Source organism: Athene cunicularia, unplaced genomic scaffold, assembly GCF_003259725.1.
Source record: "Athene cunicularia isolate RWA unplaced genomic scaffold, athCun1 SCF_10, whole genome shotgun sequence".
Classification (NCBI taxonomy): domain Eukaryota; kingdom Metazoa; phylum Chordata; class Aves; order Strigiformes; family Strigidae; genus Athene; species Athene cunicularia.
The window spans coordinates 46,921-51,317 of NW_020799156.1; positions in this window are offsets into that span (position 1 = coordinate 46,921).

Below are 4,397 nucleotides of genomic sequence, written 5' to 3' on the forward strand. Positions count from 1 at the left end.
GGGGGCAGAGAGGGGGGATGAGTCTCTGGAGCCAAGGAGCCAGCGCCAGGCCCCGAGGGAATGGCCTCAAGCTGCCCAGGGCAGGGTCAGGCTGGCTCTGAGGAAGGATTTCTGTGCAGAAGGGGCTGTTGGGCGTTGGAATGGGCTGCCCAGGGCAGGGGGGAGTCCCCGGGATCCCTGGAGGGGTTGAAGAGTCGGGCTGAGCCAGCGCTGAGGGATCTGGGGGAGTTGGGAACGGTCAGGGGGAGGGTCATGGTTGGGCTGGAGGAGCTGCAAGGGCTTTTCCAACCCAGATGATTCTGGCATTCTGTTTGGAGAAAAATTCACCTGTGATTGAGTGAGCTTCTGCCTCAGTGTGCCAGGAATCTGTTCCCAGTCTGCCAGCACAGCCAGAGCTGGTAACTGAGGAGCACTTTTAGTGGAAGACGCTGCAGGAAAGACTCAATCCCTCCTCAGCAGCTGGGACCTGTGGGCAGGGTGGGTTGTGCTGGCAAGGTGCAGGCAGCTGGTGGCACACTCTGGCTCATTCTCACCCCCCCAGTCCCTCTCTGACCGGCAGCTCTCCAGCCACTCCTCCCCAGGCCTGTAGCCCCCCTGGGGGTTGTTGTGGCCCAAGGGCAGCCCCCGGCATTTGCCCTCAGTGAAACTCCCCCAGTTGGGCTCAGCCCATGGCTCCAGCCTGCCCAGGTCTCTCTGCAGAGCCTCCCCACCCTCGAGGTACTCTCCAGTCTAAGCCCAAACCCACCTCAGCTCCTGAGTCCTGATGCCTTGGGGGGCTCATCCCAAGGGAAGCATCGCCCGGGTGCCTCTGCCAGAGCTCCCTCAGCACCCTCACTCGCTGAGAGAAGGGAGTTTTGGTTCCAAGGCCGAGGAGAAGATCTGAGCACAGTTCTCTCCCCCAGTGCACCAGCCCGGCTGCTCACAGAAAGAACAGCACGAAACGGCGAAGGGATTTATTTTTATTTTTGTTTTAAACTGAAAGCATTTTTGTTGCCAGCTCCTGTGCTGTACCTACTGTCCCAGAGTGTGATCCCCGTGGATGGCTGAGCAGGAACAGCCAAACCCTGGGTGGTTTTCAGGACCCACCGGGAGATGCTGAGCCCGGGGACGTGCAGTTCCAGGCACTGCTTTGCCCCCCACGAGGTTCGTACAACTGCTAGCAAGCAATATCTGCCCCACGGAGCAGAAAACAACCTCCCCAGCAGCTGGAAGAGCTTTCCCATCCCTATTTTCCCCCTTGCTCCTGGGGAAAAGCCGCCTCAGGAGCTTCCAGGGCAGCGTAGAGCCCAGCTGGGAAAAGAGTTGGGTTACTTCAGGGGCTGAAAGTTAAAAAAAAACCCCAACCCAAACAAAACAACCCAGACTTCAAGCTGAATACTTCCTTAAAACTTCACCTTGAAAGTAAAAAAAAAAAAAAAAAAAATGGTTTAGCTCTCCTAACCAGCCCGGGTGGCAGCAGGGCAGACTGGCTCATGCCGATGCCCGGTGGCGAGTGCTTCCCTTTCCATGAACAAGCTTTAAAATTCCAGGCGGGTTACTCACTCATCACAAGTGCTCCTGAGCATGGAAAAATAGGTTTTTTTTTTTTTTTTTTTTTTTTTTTCAGCTCGTGCCTGTCTTATGCAACTCCGAAGGATCCGCGGTGCCACTTGCTCCCCGCTAAATAAAACCTGTTGGCGGGGTCGGGGCTTACGATGGTTGATGTACATCTAGAAATAACGAGGGGCCATCTCCCCAACGCCCGAGCTTTTCTGTCTGGGGCGTCTCGCTGCAACACTAAAACCACCCAAAGACTTGAGTGAAGTGAATTTAAACAGTCTCTGAGCTCTTTCCAAGTCTTACTATTAAAAAGACGGTTAAAAAAGAAAGGTTTTCCTCGCCGACCTCCTGAAGAAACAGAACAGGTTTAGGTTTGAGGACACGAGCTCCAGGGTGGTTGGCTTTGAGGACCACGGGCTGATGTAGAGGCTCCAGCACCTCCAGGGCTGTTTGAAGAGTAGATGATGAAGGGGACGGGTGGCCCTCAGGCAGCTAAAATCTTTGGCCAAGCAGAAATTAATTATTTATGCGTACTGTCAGGCAGGAGCAGCTTTTTTTTTATTTCCTCTCCCCAAAGAATAGTAAGAAATAAGGTCTGGAAAAAAAAATAAATTAGCAATATCCTATTGTATTACCCCACCGAGACCCAGCAAGGACCCTTCAATACCACCAAGCTGCAGGAAAAACTTTTGAAGCCAAATGGCCATAAAATTGCTTTTTTTTTTTTTTTTTTTTTTTTTTTTTTTTTTTTTAAAGTGCTGTTGCTTTCCAGCCCAGGGAAGAGTCCAGCAGTGGTCGAGGGGCTCTGCTTTGCTCCAAACCTCCTCCCTGGAGCGGAATTGCTTCCTCTCCCAGGCTCAGTGGGTGAAAAATAAGGCAAGATGCTTCAACAAGGAGTAAGAATGGATTTGTGTGAACACACCGCAACACCGGGCAGCGCCACGGCTTAGGAGACAGTGCAGGGCAAACTCAGACTGCAAAACCTGAGCTTAAAAAGAGAGGAGGTGGTAAAGAAGGGACACGACGGCTTCAGGGGGAAGCGTTAAGGCACCTTGCAGCAGGAATGGGGTGTAAACCTCCATCGGACAGGGAGGAAAGGCAGCAGGAGACCCGCACAACCTGCTCGCAGGTGGTTCTTCTGCAACAGCGAGCTGGAGCGGGGCCAGGGGAGGCCACGGAGATGCTGGGGGGGCTGGAGCCCCCCCTGTGAGGACAGGCTGGGAGAGTTGGGGGGTTCAGCTGGAGAAGAGAAGGCTCCGGGGAGAGCTTAGAGCGGCCTCCCAGGGCTGAAAGGGGGCTCAGAAGAAAGATGGGGACAGCCATTTTACTAAGACCAGTAGCCCTATGACAAGAGGTAACGGTTTTAAACTGAAAAAGGAGTAGATTTAGGTCAGACCTAAGGCAGAAATTGTTCCCTGTGAGGGGGGTGAGGCCCTGGCACAGGCTGCCCAGAGAACGGAAAACAAAGATTTTTTTTTTCACCCATGAAGTCACCCAACCACCCCCAAAAATCAGGGCCACGGGTGGGTCAGGCAAGCCCAGCCTCCACTTGCTGCAACAAGTCTGAAACCAGAAAAACCTTCAAGTTAATGGAAACAAGTCTTTATTAAGTAACTTTTAATATCAGAAAAATAAAACTCTTATAATTCTCTTTACAGCAAATATATAATATCAGTGCTTTGGCCATCATAAGTTAAAGGCCCTTTATCATAAAATATATGGTTTTTAAACTTTACTCAAATTGAATTTATAATCCCTATGACCTCCCTACATATACATAACAAAAAGTGTAGTAAAATTAGCAAATACTAAACTATATCGATAGTTTATCATTCTTAGTTTGTGGTTTATAGAAACGGTACACGCACCTAACGTCTGTCGGTTCCTTGGCTTATTAGTTGCGGTGTACGATGCAATAAAATACAAAATACATGCTCAGTGAACATTTGTTCGTATCTACAAGACTGCAGCTAGAGATTAGGTTTCAATACTGACATGTAACTATTCTACAAGCAATTATAGCATTAAAGTTATGCAGTACGTAATAATGCCGTCAAGGCAACTCTTATACTGAAAATCATAAAATAAAAACCGTTATTTGTAAACTTTTATACGAAATGTAACTCTTCAAGTGGAAATAAAAAATAAAATTTTCTGTATATTTACTAGTTCGATACACATATAATTTCTTTTTGTTATACTGAGAAAAAAGCTTTGTCTTGTCTTGGGAAAAAAATAATGCTTCAAAAAAAATAGAAAAAATCCACCAGAACTCCACTTTGTGTCTTTTTTTTTTGTTGTTGTTGTTGTTTTAATATATGCCAGCACAGATTTGGGAACGTACTGAGGATGAAAAAAAACCTTGAAACATCCACAGGTTGAAATGTTAGAAGCGCATTCAAAAGACTTTTTTTGTTTTGTTTTTCTTCCTCCTCCTTATGATTGGAAAGACAAGTTTTGAAATGAAGTAAACTGATTGCAGGGCCGCTGTCACAGCTGCTGTCATGAATAATACACGGGCACGTACGCGACTCCCCCTTTTTCCTTTTCCTTACTAAAAATAAAATATATATTTATATATGTGCAAGACAAATATGGATCGAACATAAAAATGCTTCACATTTTGAACTAGATACTCTAAAAATGTAATTTAAGAACAGCTTGATCGGACTAATGAACGGAATGTCAGCATCCTCACTATTAGTCGAAGTATGTGCATCCCAAAGCCCTTGCTGAAATGGGATGAAGCCAGCCAGACTTTTCCACATCGCATCAAGAAAAAGCAGTCGGGTAGGAATTCACAACTCGAGACCTTCCTGATCCTCTGAACACGCCGCTCCTCACGGGTTGGGTGAAAT